Source organism: Molossus molossus, unplaced genomic scaffold (assembly GCF_014108415.1).
Source record: "Molossus molossus isolate mMolMol1 unplaced genomic scaffold, mMolMol1.p scaffold_m16_p_15, whole genome shotgun sequence".
Classification (NCBI taxonomy): Eukaryota; Metazoa; Chordata; class Mammalia; order Chiroptera; family Molossidae; genus Molossus; species Molossus molossus.
In genome coordinates this window covers 19,275,950-19,295,033 of record NW_023425350.1, presented here as the reverse complement: position 1 = coordinate 19,295,033, position 19,084 = coordinate 19,275,950, and the positions used below count along the sequence as shown (strand labels likewise).

General features: G+C 36.8%; 1 protein-coding gene across 10 annotated transcripts in view; it reads right to left on the bottom strand.

The window, feature by feature from the left end:
• Nucleotides 1-19,084, bottom strand: part of LCLAT1 (lysocardiolipin acyltransferase 1) — a 187,003-nt gene that overhangs the window by 128,173 nt on the left and 39,746 nt on the right. For 4 of the 10 annotated variants that reach the window (XM_036262187.1, XM_036262198.1, XM_036262197.1 and 1 more), the window contains exon 1: nucleotides 4,465-4,516. The exons of 5 other annotated variants lie outside the window; for them this stretch is intronic. The gene's annotated coding sequence lies outside the window, so the exon portion shown is untranslated. Of the gene's footprint in view, nucleotides 1-4,464; nucleotides 4,517-8,776; nucleotides 8,839-19,084 lie in introns of those variants that run through there. One more of the 10 variants, XM_036262191.1, reaches the window with a different exon arrangement.

Here is a 19,084-nt window from a genome sequence, read left to right as displayed (position 1 = left end):
TACATGTATATTTCAAAAATATTTACAAAAATGTTATGTATATAATTTAAAGTGGATCATTTATAAGTAATATAATTTCATATATACAGTTTACAGGAAGAAAACTGAAATGATCAATAAACAAAGAAATCTTTAAACTCATTACTTTTAGAAAATGCAAATTAAAACAACAAAACACCATTTTTTTCTCACAGACTGGCAAAATATGTCTCAATTTTGTCTTAGATATTCTAAAAATCATTTGTTGGTGCCTTTGCCTTCACAGCTGGAGGCTGTAAAACTTTAGAGGGCAAACTGATAACTAGCTATTATAATTCTGAACATGTCTACCATCATTAATTCCTTCTCAGTATCTGCCTTAGAGAAATACTCAACTGCAAGTATAAAGCAGTTGCACTGCAAGCATCTTCTGTAACAAAAAGATCAGAAACATAAGTGTTCATTAATAGGGGAATAACGAAATAAACTGTGGTGCATTCAGTATTATTAAACACTATGCAGCAGCTGGAAAGAATAAGGTCAAGCTATATTTTCTAACCTGAACAGCTCTCCAAGATACATTGCAAAGCAAAAGAGAGTATGATACCATTTTTGGAAGGGGGAAACTACCTCCCCCCACCAAAAACAAACAAACAAAACCCTATGCTATTTGGTTTATACAGATAAGTGTAAATACACATATCTGTGTAAAAGAATTCACATGGATGTTGGTACGGCCATCTCTATGCAGATGGAAGAGCTGTCACTAAATGGTGGTCAAAGAGGAACAGACCGTTCTGTAATGTTTTAAAAAGAGAACATTTTCATTTGATAAGAAGTAAAAAGGAAAGCGGAAGGGACAAAGAAAGGAAGAAAAGGAGGAGAGAAAAAAAAGAAGTTGAAGCATAGCCAGAATTCATCAGCTTGCCAGTAAGGCCAGTTGTGCCTATTTTTCATGATCCCATGATCAAAGTTAAATGATTAAATGTTGAGGTAGAAATAACCCTACATTGTGGCCAAATTACTGTTTGCCATACTTTTAACTCAAAGTAAATTTTTACAAATTAAAAACCACTGAAAACGTAAACTGAGGTGCAAATGATAAAGTACTGTAGCTAAATTAACACACACCAACACCCCCAAGGATCTTTGGCCTAAAAAGTCACTTAAAAACATAGCTTAATTTACTTTAGCTATGTTTTTATCTGTGTTAAATTGAAGTTTAGCTCATGTTTTGCTTTCCCTTCATGCGACACAGAGATAGTCAGTCAAGTGTATAAGTAAAGAATGAAATAATGAAGGTACACAGATTGTCAGAAAGCAAATGAGTTTACTGAAACTCTTCCTACATGTAAAATAAGAGCCCAGGAATATATATAATCTCATAGGAAAAAGTTAGCAAAAACAGAATGTTCATTTCTGACTACACCCATATCTAGTTTAGTCAAAAGTACACTCTTAAAAAGAGAGCTATTTTAACTTTTTTCTTTTTCTGTCTAAATTTACCATTTCAATCATTTTATCTAAACAGAGAAAAACCGTCAAATAAAGTCATTCCACAGTCATTAAAAACTAATATAATATTTGAACTATTAACACTAACCATCTTCAGGCAAGGTACTACAAAGAATAGTAAGAATCTTTACCCTCCTAGGACATATCAACTAGGTGGAGAGAGAACAAATTTGAAAAGGAAGGAGGGAAAGAGGGAAGCAAGACAAGAGAGCATATGTTAGATGCCAAATTCATGAAAAACTAGTATGTGACTATTGTTTGTAAAATCTTAGAAGTCTAGAGCTAGAATTAAGATCACAGAAACAGATACAGAGAACATTTTGACAGATGGGAGTGGGGTTGGGAGGACGAGTAAAAAAGGTGAAGGGGTTAAGAAGTACACATTGGTAGTTACATAAAAGTGACAGGGATGTAAAGTACACCATAGGGAATATTGTCAATAATATTGTAATAATTATGTATGGTGTCAGATGGGTACTAGACTTATCAGGATGAACACTTTGTAAGTTACATAAATGTCTAATCACTGGGTTGTACACCTAAAACTAATAAAATATTATATGTTAACTGTAATTGAAAAATAAAAAATTATTTTAAAAAAAGATCACTGAGCTTTAAACATCTTCTGGTTTCACAGATGATTCCCTCATTATACCAATGAAGAAAGTGGGGAACAGAAAAGTTGAGGGACCTGACTTGTGCTCAGAGGCACAGCCAGTGGTGCACCTAGGCTAAGACCCCTCATCTCCAGTTACCAGCTCAGTGTTCTTTCCATTGGAAAGGGGTCATAGTTGGCTAAGACAATCAACTAAAACATTCAGAGGAATTAAGATGCAAGCAGGGCCTGGGCCTGGAGGAAGAACAGTATTCAGTCAAGCGAGGACAAAAGAGAAAGACATATAGGCTGATCTCTTGACATTATTTATTCTCTATGGTGCACACTGTACAGTCACTGGTTAGTGAAGAGGAAGTTTTTCCAAAGTCTCAGGATTTCTATTAGGTTTTGTTTCTTCCAAATTGTTTCCAACAATATGAATTATTAACAGCAAGCATTTGTTTTAATGAAAAGTCACTCTTTCTTTTCGGTGTAAATGGCAAGCACACTCACTACATTTCAACAATTTCCTGTTTTTGCACAAGGTTTCCTTATAAGACACAAAACTTAAAACCACATACACCTACACTAAGTGGAACACTACTACATGAAACCATTTCAGAAAAATTGGTTAGTATAACTCTATTATACTTCCTACCTGTTATTCAAGATTACCTTGTTCAAGTTACTTATTATAGTGCTCAAAGTGTTAAATACAGAGTACCATGTAACCCAGCAATTCCACTCCTAGATATATATACCTAAGTTAAATGAAAATGTATATACACACAGAAACATATACATGAATGTTCATAGCAGCACAATTCATAATAGTCAAAAAGTGGAAACAACCCAAATATCCTTTATTTGAAAAATAAAGTTAAATAGCGGTATAGCAATCAGTGGATATCATTCAACAACAATAAAAAAGGACTGAAATACTTGATACAGGCTACAACATAATGAACTTTGAAAACATTACATTAAGTGAAACAAGCCAGTCACAAGAGTCCACATATTTGTAATTTCATTTACATGAAATATCCAGAACAGGAAAATCTATTGGGACAGAAAGTAGATTAGTAGTTCCCTAGGGCTGGAATTGGGGGTGACTGCTAATGAGTATGAAGTTTGTTTTGGTGGTTAAAAAAAAAAAAGTTCTAAATGTTGATGAAAGAACATCCAGCCTAAGAAAAAGTCTTTTAAGAGTTTGTTTGAGCCCTGGCCAGTTTGGCTCAGCGGTTGGAGCATCGGCCTGTGGACCAGAGAGTCCCGGGTTCGGTTCCTGCTAGGGGCACGTACCCAAAAAATAAATAAATAAATAAATAAATAAATAAATTATATATATATATATATATAAAGAGTTTGTTTGAACCAAACAGACAATTGCTGGGAAGCAAACCTCAACAGAAAATGCTTCGGAGAATGGCAGTTTTGCAGCTTATTTTATATATTAGAATCAATGAGGAGACCTAAGGAGGGTCACATGAAATCCACTGGTGGTAGAATAGGGAGCTAGGAGAAAGCAAAGCGGAAAATCTCTGGAACTGGATAAAAAGTAAAACAGAGACACTTCTTTTACATTGGTGGGTATAAGATAGTTAACATTACAGCACATAGAGATGGTATGTGGACGACAAGATAACAAGGAGGGGTTCTGTGCTCTCTTGCTTTGATGAGAGATTGTGCTGAGGGGTATGGAAAAAAAGGGATAACTCTGACATTCCAAAGGTTTACTATCTCAGATGCAAAAAGACAATAGACAGACTCACTTAAAGATTGACCTTTGTCAAGGAAGCTACAGGCCTAAGACAAGACTACTCGCCATGACCTGCTTTTAGTTAGGAATTTTTATGTTCAGACCATCCTGTGCGGTTACTTTGGGTCTCTGAGTTTGTAAAGCCTCCCCTGAGCTTGTCAGCTTTAGTATGTGGACCCTTTTTCGTCCACATAAAGGCAATGATGATGGCTTCACAATGGTAAACAATCAAAAAACCATTGCCTTGTACACTTTAAATGGATTAATTGTATGTTATGTGATTACAGCACAAAACAAAATACAGTAAGTTAATTAGCTGGAAGATCATGAAGACAAAACTAACCAACTCTACCCTAGAGGCTATGAATGCTGATGGCAGGCGATGAAGATAACTACCACTTCAGAAATCAGAACACACACAACTAAAGCCAGAGAACAAAAGGGGACCAAAAACTAGACAGTAAAATCACTGAACAGAAAAAAAGACTAGACAGAAATACAATGACATCAATGAAGGACTATAAAATGTGAATATTGCCCTGGCCAGTTTGGCTCAGCGGTTAGTCAGCCTGCAGTCCGGAAAGACCCGGGTTCGGTTCCCGCTAAGGGTGCGTACCTCAGTTGCAGTTTGTCCCCGGCCCTGGTTGGTCGTGCGGCCACTCAATGTGTCCCTTTCACATCGATGTTGCTCTCTCTCTCTCTCTTCCTCTCTCTCCCTCCCACTCCATCTGTACAAAAAATGGAAAAATGTCCTCAGGTGAGGATGAAAAAATAAATAAATAAAATGTGAATATTATAATATAAATACACTAGAACAATGTTTTTCATATCTACAAAAGTTGATATCCTAACATCAATAATTTTTTCCCTAACATAAATTAATGGTATTCACTGGAAGGCATAAAATAACACAGTTTCAGGGGGGACATCTAACAAATAATTTGAATAAGGAATAAAATGTTTTTCTTCCTGTTTCATATTAGTTTGTCAAAACAACATAAACTGATCACATTATTTCGGAATTCTAGAGATATATCATTATCTTAAATGATTTTTTTAAAGTTACAGATTAATATAAACTGAACGAAACTACCATCATTTTGTCAAATAAAATTAAGTAAACTCTCATTCATAGTATTTCTTCTTTTAATAGATACAAGCAAAATTAAGGAAATATTTAAATCAGTTTCCTTTCTACAATCTATTCTTCACACAGCAAAGGATAATTTACCCATAGATGATTCATGAAATGTACTCAAGGGTTAATAAACCCACTAAGATTGTATGCTAATTTATATATAGAGATGTATCTTTCTGCAGAGAGGGTCCCTAAGTTTTAACAGAGGAGTCTGTAACTCAAAGAAAGTTAAGACACTACTGCTTTAGAGAAACAACTATGCAGTAGCCTAAAATGGCCTTCTGCTGTAAAGAATTCTGGAAGCATCCTTAACTGCCAAGAAATTATGCTGTGTAGTTTCCATTAATGAAACACATTTTTCAAGTATCTGAGCAATGAGGTAGAATGATAAATCATATATAATCAGTATTCAAGAAAAGACATTAAATTGGGAAATGAAAAACCCCACAAAGTATTGCAAGCAAAGGTAGAAATATTATAGATCATAATATTACTTTATTTGTATTTATTTGAACAAGGCTTCATGTTAAAAATACTGAGGTGCCTTTGTTATTTAATATCTCATAATATGGATGAAATCAAATATTTTTTATTCAAATTATTTCATACTGAATTTCATTAATATTGCTGGCATTCTACAGCATGGAATTCTGGGTAGTTAAAAATGTATACAACAATTTTTTCTGACTTATTCTGAAATACAATGACTGGATTTTGTTTCATGTGTAAAAGTGTATTTTGTACAAAAAAACAACAAGGTTAATATCTGGAGCATCTGCTTTGCTATTAAAACATTACTTCTATGACCTTTTTCTTCCCTAAACTTGCAAAAGTCAAAATAAATAACAAGTGGAGAATGACCCTAGAATTCTCCCCATGTATTTTTAAATGTTTCATGTAGCATGTTCTTACCATTAATAAACAAAACACAAGTGGAGAAATGAATATGAATGCCAACAAAAATATTTCATTTGATAACAAAAGCTCATGAAGACTTAAGACTAGCAATTGAGCCCTGGCCATTGTGGCTTGGTTAGGTGGCTGTCATCCCATGCACAGGAAGGGCTCGGGTTCAATTTCCGGTCACGGCACATACCTAGGTTATAGGTTCCATCCCTGGTTGGGGTGCATATGACAAAAAACTAATCGATGTATGCCTCTCACCACATCAATGTCTCTCTCTCTTTCTCCCCCTCCTTCCTTCCTATCTAAATATAAAAATAGCAACTGATATTTATAAAAACATTTTAAATTATTTATCGAACTTACAAATGTAATTACTCTATTTGATGAACAAAAGTAGTTTTCAGAACAGTATAATGCATAAACTATAAAAGCAATCTCTAAAACTTTATTTTAAAATCACACTGCCAGCCGGCCAGTGTGGCTCAGTGGATTGAGTGTCGGTCCATGGAGTGAGAGGTCTCAATTCAGTTCCTAGTTGGGGCACATGCCCGGGTTGCAGGTTCGATCCCCAGTATGGGGTGTGCAAGAGGCAACCGACTGATGTTTCTCTCTCACATCAATGTTTCTACCTCTCGCCCCCTTCCTCTCTCTCTAAAAAAAATCAATAAAAGTAAAATAAAATCACACTGCCTAGAAAATCACCTGCAATGGAAAGTTGGTTGAAAGGAGCTTTAGAGAAAATTTACTGCAATGGTTTGCAAATCATTTTGACGGTCAAACCCTTCATTCAAAAATCTCACCAAGAAGTCTCACATATAAAACAAGTGCAGAGTAGTTCCGTTCAGAGCTATCCTCCACCTCCAGACCGGACTCCTCACCCTGACCCATACCTCTCCTCCCTCAGGGACATTAAAAAGCATCATTTGGAACCAGTGGCCCAGGCAAATCCTTCATGTCCCAGATGACACAATGGAGGTCCAGATTTACTTTTCCTTACTGCAAAGAGAATACCATATCTAGACTGACTGGTAGTTTGTTTATTTCTCAGATGATCTTCACAAAATCACAAACTCACATAATTTTTAAGATTGAAGGGGCCTTAGGGCAGGCCAGGACTTCTCAGTCTAGACTACTCTGCCTCTCTTTTCAGAGACTGTTATTAGACATGGGAGAGAGAAATACTATATAAAGTGCTTTACATAAAAAATTCCTAATCTCACAACTCTGGAAGTAGGTAAAAGTATACCCATTTTACAGTTGAAGAAAGTAAGCTCAGAAATATTCAAACATGCCCAGACTATATAACTGGCAACGTTGAGGCAGAGCTAGGATACAAATCTGCATCCATTTAGCTCCAAAGCTTGTACTCTTTCCAATAAAACACATTATGTTTTGACAGCACAAATGCCAGACTATATAAAAGAAAGGGGAATCCATAATCCAGGCAGAGGAAAACATAAAATTGTATCAAGGTGATAGGTATCTATTAACATGAGTACCCTAAATTAGCAGCATTGAAATGGGGTTATAGAAAGTACAGCTGCCAATAAAGAAAGAAAAAGAAACAAAGTAAACGTTAAGACCTACAAAGTAAAGCCAGGTTTATTATTATTTATGATTTTTTTAATCCTCACCCAAGGATATTTTTCCATTTATCTTCAGATAGAGTGGGAGGGTGAGAGGGAGAGAGAGAGAGAAACATTGATGTGAGAGAGACACATCGACTGGTTGCCTCCCACATGACCTTGACTAGGACCAGGGACCAAACAGCAACCGAGGTACATGCTCTTGACCAGAATCAAACCCGTGACTCTTTGGTCCATTGGCCGACACTCTATCTCAGTGGTTCTCAACCTTCCTAATGCCGCGACCCTTTAATATAGTTCTTCATGTTGTGGTGATCCCCCAACCATAAAATTATTTTCGTTGTTACTTCATAACTGTAATTTTGCTACTGTTATGTCTTAGGCAACCCCTGTGAAAGGGTCGTTTGACCCCCAAAGGAGTCGCGACCCACAGGTTGAGTACTGCTGCTCTAACTGCTGAGTCAAATCGGCCAAGGCACAAAGCCAGGTTTAAATGAATGCGGCATTACTGCTTAATGTAAAGAAAGTTTCATAAACACATACTCAGGAAATCAATAATGAGAAAAAGAACAAAAGTCCAAAAGTCCAAAAGGAAAAGAAAAAAATTACAAAATCAGAAAGCTGCCACAAAAGGGTCAATTACACTCTTCTTAAAACAAAACTATTTATAAAAAAAAATCTTTCAGACATTTACCAAAACATCATGAAAGAATTACCTCTTTATGCAGACTATCATTTAAATAAACAAAATCTCAGTTTTCTCTAAAACATCACTGCCTTGATTACCTGGAATCTTGATGAAAAAACAATTCACTGTACATGCTATAGTCGAAAGTATCAAAGTTAAGACACTACAGAATTCCATATCTGATAAACTTCAGAAGCAACATTCCAGAAGTTATAAAGAACAATGTTCCTCCAAGAAATTAAATGACGAGAATAAAAAGAAACGTAAATGGTGCGGGAGTTTCTTCACACTGTGTTCTACTCCAAACCCTCTGGAAACACCGGAATATCAAGCAGGATGAGCCTGCAGGATCAACACAGCACATCTCCCAAGTGTCAATTTTACTGTATTTTGGAAGTAATACTTTTACCTTCAACACAGGCACATGAGGTAGATTACAACATTTTCATGGAATCTACATACTCAATATGTAAACAGTTATTATAATAAAGACTATATAGGCTGTATGCTCTTCTACAAAGGCCAGACAAGTCTTCTTTGACTAAGTAAAGTAGTGAAGCTAAAAGAGGAAAGTTCTATATTGATTTTGGCTTGTTGGTTGTATACTTACTGGGGGGCTAAGCAGGTGAAGACATGAGCTGGGGAGAGGACAATATGGGTGCCATCCCATGTCTCCAAGGCAGAAAGGCATTTGTTGGGTTCAAGAAATAAAATGAGATTCAGATTAGAGTTTTCATTATAATAATATACCTATGTATATAATAATATAACTATGATGTCAGAAGGGTACTAGACTTATTGGGGTGATCACTTCGTAAGTTATATAAATGTATAATCACTATGTTGTACACCTGAAATTAATATATTGCATATCAACTGTAATTAAAAAGTAAATTTAAAATAAATAAATTAATACTAATCATGTACAAGCTGCAGAGTATTAAAACAGGACCATATTCTCTATAATCTTGGAGAGAGAAAATACTAGGCTTTTAGTTAAAACAAACCCATTGGATTTGCATATAGCACAGTACAGCACACCACTTTCCTTTACTCTCTCTCATTTGGCACTGTGGTAACCTATGAGAAAGAAAAGGTAGGAATTTTACAGATGAAAAAATGAGTTTATGCCCAAGGTCATAAAGCCAGAACATGGGAAATCTGCAGGTGGTTACAAACCTATAGTATGGCCTCCAGGGTCATATCTACCACCTACCCACCATCCAGCAGAAAGATCCCAAGTAACTTCATTCACAAACTGGGAGGCTCCGATGTGCCAAAGGCTAGATATAGTTGTGCTGTCACTATTGTCACTGAGCTTCCCTTAGCCAACAGATTGGTTCAGAAATAGTAGCCCCAATATATTATCTATCTCCACAGCAAGCAACAAGTCAAAAATAATTCCCAGTTAATGATCTCATTTAAAAATAAAAAATGCTTTCATAAAATTTTTTTAACAACCATGAAACAAGTAAGTGTTGTACCTACTGACAGCTTCTATTACACCCCTGGGCTCACAGCCCAGTGTGTTCATTCTTTTCTTATAAAGGGTAGCTTCCAAAGCACTCACAAGAGCAGCACAGCAAATCACAGAACCTGGGTTCCCTGTTCAAGCTCTACTACTAACCAGACTTGTGTAATTCTGAACACAACACCAAGCACCATTGTCCAACATCCCTTCCTCTACCCTTTCACCCCACCCTTTTCTTCTTTACTTATGAAATGAGACAACTGGGTCTAAATCATGGTTATGCATGGAGCAGTACCCCCCCTACAGCATTTTAGAAATCTGTTAGGTTGTTCTTTGTTTCTTCACTTTTGTTTCCTAGCATACTCATACCTCGTGTTGCATTTTATTTTCCTTTTGTTTTCCCTTTATATTACACTTAGGGAATTATATTGATTTATTTTAATTATATGGGTAAAAAACTTCATAACTATGAATTTCATTCCAGAACACTAAAAAAAAAAATCACAAAACATTTATTATAAAAAGAGGACTTTGGGTTGGATAGAATTAAGACTTAGTTGACCACAAGATCTCAAAGGTTCTTTCCAGTCCTATAATTTACTGATTCTATTAATATTTTGAACACTAATCATTAATGATAAAGACAGTGTACATGATGATTTGTGGTCAAGACAAAAAATACTAAATCTTCTTCTGTACTTGATTACATAATTAAATTTGTAAAACAGCAATTATGTCCCATCCCTTAGGATTTTATTTATTAGAACACTGTGTACTTTACTTTCAAGAAAAAGAAAAAAGGTAAAAAAGAACATTACTATTACAGTAGGAGCTTAGGAATACAAGTTCAAAAGGAAGCCCTGAAGTTGGCAAAGATCCACCCATAAGTCCCAATTATCAATTTAAAAAATCACATTTAATGAAATGGATATAATGTGAAATGAATCTTGAAATATTAAGATAAAGCTAAACAGATTTAGTGTATGCCCCTCTACCCTAAAACAGAGAAATTGGTGATACATTTCAAATGACATTTATCAAATATTATTAAAACAGAAAGGTGATGCTTTAAGGATCAACCTTCCCATTCTGGGAGCTTAGGGGAAGGGAGCAAAAGATCCACACATCAAGAGAACATGATATTGGATTTCCAAAATGGCGGCAGAGTGAATGGAAGCTATGCCGACCATCTCCCAGGACCAAACGGGAATTACAACTACAATAAAAAGACAATCATCGGGAAAAAGCAACAGAAAAGCAGCTTGCGAGGACCATATAACCAGGGAAAGTGATTAGAACCTGGTAGGATTGAGGAGGCGAGAGAAGGGGGCTAGGGGCTTGCGGTCAGCATAGGTCTTAACTGTGAGTAGCACCCTCAGGGTTATATTCCCAAGTGGCTCCACAGCACAGAGCCGGGACAGACGCTAAAATAGCCATAGCCACTCACCTTGGGCTCCAGCAGAGGGACAGCAGACTGGACAGAAACTGTGTGGGGACACTCGGGATTTGGAGGGTGCTCAGAGCTTTTGGTGAGTTGCAGCCATGCAGGATGGTAGCCAACTTACTCCTTCCCAGGGCTCTGGGGAGAGGTGGCCCCTCCCTCGCAGACTTATCCCACCCAGCTGGGCCACTGAAATGCAAATTGAGGTTCATTAACAACCAGCATCTGCCCCACCCTTGGGAAATCCCCTTACCCTGAGCACCAGAGGGAGTTTTTCACTCAACTGAGAACCCAAGGCTCTTCAAGTAACCACTACTGATAGCCACCAAGCAAAAAGCTAGAAGATAAATGAACCATTCCTGGGCTAGTAACTCTAATCAGGAAAGTAAGACTTGACAGTTGTGTTTAATGTGGGTCCTCCCTCATTCATCCAAACCCAGGAGAGGGAGCAACAAACACCAGAACACCAACACCCACAGGGAAAACGTGACAGGCTCCAAAGCCCACTTTGATAGCCAAAACGGTGAAACAAAAAAATAAATGCCAAATGAAAGAACAAGAGAGCTCTACCAAAGATGAGATAAATGAGGAGTTGTTAAGCAAGTTAACAAACCTAAAATTCAGAGCCAAGATCTTGAGGAATATCAACAGCATGAATAAGGACATCAACACCATGAGTAAAGACATAGAAATGTTGAAAATAAACCAACTGGAAATTAAAAACCACCAAGAAGAAATGAAGAATGACATACCAGAAATAAAGAACACATTGGAAGGTCTAAACAGCAGAGAAGAGGAAGCTGAGGACCGGATCAGTGAATTACAAGACGGGGTAGGAAAAAAATCAACCAATCAGAACACCAAAAGGAAAAAAAAACAATTGAAAAACAGGAAGACAGCTTAAGAGAACTGTGGGACAACTGGAAATGTAATAATATTCGCATCATAGGAATTCCCGAAAAAGAAGAAAATGAGCAAAGGTTAGAGAATATATTTGAAGAAATAGTGACAGAAAACTTCCCTAATTTGGTGAAGGAAGAAGGCATTCAAGTTCAAGAAGCACAGAGAGCCCCAAGTAAGAACCCAAACAAGCCCACACCAAGACACATAATAATTAAAATGCCAAAAATTAAAGACAAAGAGAGAATCCTAAAAGCAGCAAGGGATACACAACAGGTTACCTACAAAGGAACCCCCATAAGGCTATAAGCTGACTTCTCACAAGAAACACTACAGACCAGAAGGGAATGGCATGAAGTAATCAAGGTCATGAAAAACAAGGATTTGAATCCAACAGTACTCTACCCAGCAAGACTATCATTCAAAAAATAAGGTCAAAGAAAGAGCTTCCCAGACAAAAAAAAAAAAGGCTAAGGGAATACATTAGCACCAAACCAGCACTGCAAGAAATGTTAAAAGGACTGCTGTAATTACCAGGAAAAATAGGAAGAAAAATAGAATCACACTAAACAAAAATGGCAATAAATAAGTACATATCAATAATAACCTTGCCCTGGCCGGTTTGGCTCAGCAGTTAGAGCATTGGCCTGCGGTCCGGAGAGACCCGGGTTTGGTTCCCGCTAAGGGCGCGTACTTCGGTTGCAGTTAGTCCCCGTCCTGGTTGGTCATGCGGGTGGCAGCCACTCGATGTGTCCCTTTCACGTCGATGTTTCTCTCTCTCTCTCCCTTCCACTCTATCTGTACAAAAATTGGAAAAATGTCCTCGGATGAGGATAAAAAAAAAATTTAAAAAAAAAATAATAATAATAATAATAACCTTAAACGTAAATGTACTGAATGCTCCAATAAAAAGACACAGGGTAGCTGACTGGATAAGAAAGCATGATTCATCTATATGTTATTTACAAGAGACCCACCTCACAACAAAAGACTCACATAGGTTGAAAGTGAAGGGATGGAAAAAAAATCTTCCAAGCAAACGAAAAGGAAAAAAAAAGGTGGGGTAGCAATACTCACATCTGATAAAATAGATTTCAAAATAAAGGCCATAACTAGAGACAAAGAAGGCCACTACATGATATTGAAAGGATCTACCAAAGGATATAACATTGATAAAAATATATGCACCCAATATAGGAACACCAAAATATATTAAAAATCTTTTGGAGAACTTCAAAGGAGTAGTCGACAGCAATACAATCATAGCAGGGGACTTCAACACCTCGCTGACATCACTGGATAGATCTTCAGGACGAAAAATTAGCAAGGAAACAGAGACACTAAATGAAGCACTAGACCAAATGGATTTAATAGATATCTACAGAGAATTACACCCCAAAACTGCAGAATTCACATTCTTCTCAAGTGCACATGGGACATTCTCAAAGATAGGCCACATGTTAGGACACAAACTAAATCTATACAAGTACAAGAAGATTGAAATCATATCAAACATCTTCTCAGATCACAATGGCATGAAACAAGAAATCAATTGCAACAAGAAGATGCAAAGACATTGGAACACATGGAGGCTAAATAGCATGTTATTAAACAATGAATGGGTCACCGAGGAGATCAAGGAAGATATCAAAAACTTCATGGAAACCAATGAAAATGAACACACAACAACACAAAATCTATGAGATGTAGTGAAAGCAGTTCTGAGAGAGAAGTTCATAGCACTACAAGCCTACCTCAAAAAACAAGAAAAAAATCTCTAATTGACTGTCTAACCTCACAACTTAAAGAACTAGAAAGCAAACTAAAAGAAAACCCCAGAACAAGTAAAAGGAAGGAAATAGTAAAGATCAGAGCAGAAATAAATGACATAGAGACCAAAAAAACAATTCAAAGGATCAATGAAACAAAGAGCTGGCTTTTCAAAAAGATAAACAAGATTGATGGACCCTTAGCTAGACTCACCAAGAAACAAAAAGAGAGAACCCAAATACACAAAATCAGAAATGAAAGAGGAGAAGTAACAACTGACACCACAGAAACACAAAAGATCGTTAACAACTACTATGAACAATTATATAGAAACACATAGTCTCCCACATCTGAACAGGGAAGAGACAGAAAACTTAAACAGACCAATAACAACTAAGGAAATTGAAGAGGTAAACAAGACTCTCCCAGCAAACAAAAGCCCAGGCCCGGAGGGCTTCACAGGGGAGTTTTACTGAACATTCAAAAAAGAACTAACACCCATTCTCCTCAAACTATTTCAACAAAATCAAGAAGAAAGACTTCCAAACTCGTTTTATGAGGCCAGCATAGTTGTAATTCCAAAACGAGAAAAAGACACTACAAAGAAAGAAAACTACAGGCCAATATCCCTGATAAACATAGACGCCAAAATCCTGAACAAAATACTAGCAAATCAGATCAAGCAATACATCAAAAAAATTATTCACCATGACCAAGTGGGATTCATCCCAGGGATGCAAGGCTGGTACAATATTCGCAAATAAATAAATGTGATACACCACATAAACAAAATGAAGAATAAAAACCACATGATCATATCAACAGATGCCGAAAAAGCAATCAACAAAATGCAGCATCCATTTCTGATAAAAACGTTCAGCAATGTGGGAACAGAGGGATCATATCTCGACATAATAAAGGCCATATATGAAAGACCAATAGCCAACATCATACTCAATGGGCAGAAACTAAAAGTATTTTCCTTAAGAACAGGAACAAGACAGGGATGCCCACTTTCACCACTCTTATTTAACATAGTACTGGAAGTCTTAGCCACAGGAAGAAAAAATAAAAGGGATCCAAATTGGAAAGGAGGAAGTGAAACTGTCATTCCTCACAGATGACATGATATTATACATAGAAAACCCTAGAGTCCATCAAAAATCTACTAGACTTAATAAATGAATTTAGTAAAGTAGCAGGATACAAAATTAACATCAAGAAATCGACGGCATGCTTATACACCAATGATGAACTCACAGAAAGAGAAACTGAAAAAACAATCCCATTTACCATCACAGCAAAAAAATTAAGATACCTAGGATTAAACTTAACCAAAGAAGTAAAGGACCTATTTGCAGAAAACTACAGCACATTGAAAAATGAAACAGAAGAAGATATTAAAAAATGGAAGCACATATCTCCTTCATGGATTGGAAGAATTAACATCATTAAAATGTCCATATTACCCAAAGCAATCTATAGATTCAATGCAATCCCCATCAAAATACCAACAACATTTTTCACAGAACTAGAACAAATACTTCAAAAGTTCATATGGAACCAAAAAAGACCCTGAATAGCCACAGCAATCTTGAAAAAGGAGGACAAAGTAGGTGGGATCACAATACCAGATATCAGGTTATACTACAAAGCTATTGTAATCAAAACAGCCTAGTACTGGCACAAGAACAGGCATATAAACCAGTAGAACAGAACAGAGAACCCAGAAATGGACCCAAGACATTATGCTCAATTAATATTTGACAAAGGAGGCAAGAACATACAATGGAGTAAAGACAGCCTCTTTAATAAATGGTGTTGGGAAAATTGGACAGCTACATGCAAAAAAATGAAACTAGACCATCAACTTACACCCTACACGAGAATAAACTCAAAATGGATAAAAGACTTAAATGTGACCTGTGAATCCATTAAAATCCTAGAAGAAAATGTAGGCAACAAAATTTCCAGCATCATACACAGCATAATTTTCACTGATACATCACCTAAGGCAACAGAAACAAAGGAGAAAATGAACACTTGGGACTACATCAAACTAAAAAGTTTCTGCACAGCAAAAGAAACCACCACCAAAATGGAAAGGCAACCCACTCTATGGGAGAGCATCACTGCCAATGATACATCAGATAAGGGGTTAATTTCCAAAATATATAGAGTACTCATATAACTCAACAAAATGGAGACAAAGAACCCAATTATAAAATGGGTAGAGGAGCTGAATAGACACCTCTCCAAACAGGACATACAAATGGCCAAGAGACATATGAAGAAATGCTCAACATCACTAATCATCAAAGAGATGGAAATTAAAACAACAATGAGGTATCACTTCACACCTGTCAGAATGGCCGCCATCAACAAATCATCAAACAACAAGTGTTGGCGAGGGTGTGGAGAAAAGGGGACTCTAGTACACTGCTGGAGGGAATGCAGACTGGTGCAGCCACTATGGAAAACAATATGGTGTTACCTCAAAAAATTAAAAATTGAACTTCCATTTGACCCAGTGATCCCACTTCTAGGAATATACCCGAAGAAGCCTGAAACACCAATAAGAAAGAATATATGTACCCCTATGTTCATAGCAGCACTATTTACAATAGCTAAGATCTGGAAACAGCCCAAGTGTCCATCAGTAGACAAATAGATAACAAAGCTGTGGTGCATATACACAATGGAGTACTATGCAGCTGTAAGAAAGAAAGATCTCTTATCCTTTGAGACAACATGGAGGGACCTGGAAAGTATTATCCTAAGCGAAACAAGCCAAGCAGAAAAAGACAAATACCACATGATCTCACTTATATACGCAATATAATGAACATAACAGTCTGAGGAATAGGGTAGACCCAGAGACGTGGAAGTAGGGTACAGACTGACAAGCCACAAAAGAAGGGGTGGGGGGGGATAAACCACAGAACTTATATGCATGTATGCATGAACAATGGACATGGACAACAAAGCTGGGGACGGGATGGGGGTGATGGGGAGGAGGGTGTCAATGGGGTAAAAAAGGAGAAACATCTGTAACAAAAAAGAACATGATATTCATTTACCACACTATTGCAAAAGTTACTATAAACCATATTATTTATAAAATATATATATGTGTGTGTGTGTGTGTGTGTGTGTGTGTTTTACTCCACATATGAGGATATGTTTTTATTGATTTTAGAGAGAGAGGAACGGTGAGAGGGTGAGAAACAACTATGGGTTGCCTCCTGCATGCGCGTCAACTGGGGATCAAACCCGCAACCTGGGTATGTGCCCCGACTGGAGATCAAACCCACAACCACTCGGTGTAAGGGACAATGCTCCAACCAACTGACCCACACCGGTCAGGAATAGGTATATTTTATTGTCCACTTTTCTCATGAAAAACGTAAGGTTTTTAAAAGAAATTAAATAACACAGAGATTTCCAGCAATCAGGACCAATAGCCTTTCAAATATAAGCCTAAAGCTCTGAGTCAGGAGAAAAAATTATTCCAGATTACACAAAATTGACTCCATAGAAGAATCCAGTTAAACTTTATCCAATGACCTAATTTTATGTATGAAACTGTTTTGTATTAAGTACCTGGTACCTTTCTATGCTAAGTGCTTTCACATACCTTGTCTTATTTGATATTTCTCATATTCTATCTTAGTTGGTAACATATTTGATAAGATATTTATCTTTTTTTTTTTTTATCCTCACCAGAGGACATTTTTCCATTCTTTGTTTAGATAGAGCAGGAGGGAGAGAGAGGAAGAGAGAGAGAGAGAGAAACATCGACATGAAAGGGACACATCGAGTGGCTGCCACCCGCATGACCCAACCAGGGCCGGGGACAAACTGCAACCGAGGTACATGCCCTTAGTGGGAACCGAACCCGGGTCTCTCCGGACCGCAGGCCGACACTCTAACCGCTGAGCCAAACCAGCTAGGGAAAGACATTTATCTTTGATAGCCTCCACTAATCCAACCATAAAGGAAGAAAAGAAAACCAGATCAATAGTTACTAGGGGTTAGGGAGAGAATGTGACTATAAAGGGAGAGCACAAGGGAGTTTTTGGGAGTGAGAAACTATTCTATATCCTAATTGTGGTAGGGATTACACAAATCTATACATATTTTAACATTCACAGATGTACACCAAAAGAGGGAAAAAAGCAATTAAAAAGGAAAGTTGAACTGCATTTCTTTAACAACATAATACAGAAAGTGGCAGGTACAGAATATTTCTCCCAGACTCCATTTCCTTTCAATGCCATAATCAGAGTATGCTTTTAGCTCATGAAATAAAATAACTCTGTAGAAACACTCTAGTCCTTTGATCATTCACTTTTTATGGAGATTCTAATGAAACTGCAAACTTATCTTTTTAAAACTGTAAGTTAAGGGACAGGGACACAAGCCTGGGGAAGGCAGGAGGGGGGTGGGAGCGGGAAGGAGGGGGTCAATGGGGAAAAAAGAGGGATATCTTTAATACTTTCAACAAAAAATAAATAAATAAAATTGTAAGTTCTCTTGATACATCGACATTTTTAAAAATCAAGCAATTATAACAAATAAAGTCTACAAAAGTAACTGCCTTCCAAACTTCTTTATGAATTCCACTACATGAAACACTACATTTAAACTAAATAATAATAAGTCTCTACTGACAACCATTTCAAAATCAGGAAAGAGGAAGAAAAAAATTACTGAGTATCTTCCTTCATAATGTGCCAAACATGACTGCATTGTTTTGAAACTGTCTTATCTCACTAGACAATCTCTCCACCCCTGGATGGGAGAGATTTTTCCAATTTTATGAAGAAAGAACATGGGATTCAGCAGGCTATACAATGCAGCTCATAGTTCCTGGGATAGCAGGGCCAAGATAAACCAGAGCTTTAAAATAAGAGCAAGTTTTAGTGTGCCCTGTAAGGGGATAAATTCACAGTATGTAAAAATTTATAAATAAAATTAACAGTCAGTGCAAAATACTGATTTGTCTGTATTTGTCATCTCTAAAAATAGACAACTGTCAAGTATTTGCTATGTGAAATAAAATTCTTCCAACCAGGAAGTCTGAGATGATGCTAACAAGCCAATTTCACGCACTGAATTTGACAAATAACCGAAAAAGCAAGCTCTCCTGTATTTCTTGTTACCAATAACTAAAAATATCTAGCACTGTAAGTCAAGAATATAAGTTATTAGTGATATCCACGCCATAAGCAGTAACACAAGGATAAAGTGTCACAAATCCAAAACTTTTTCTTCTCCCTTCAACTTTAAACTTCTTAAGGAATCCAAATTCCTACACCTGGAACTCAAGGTCT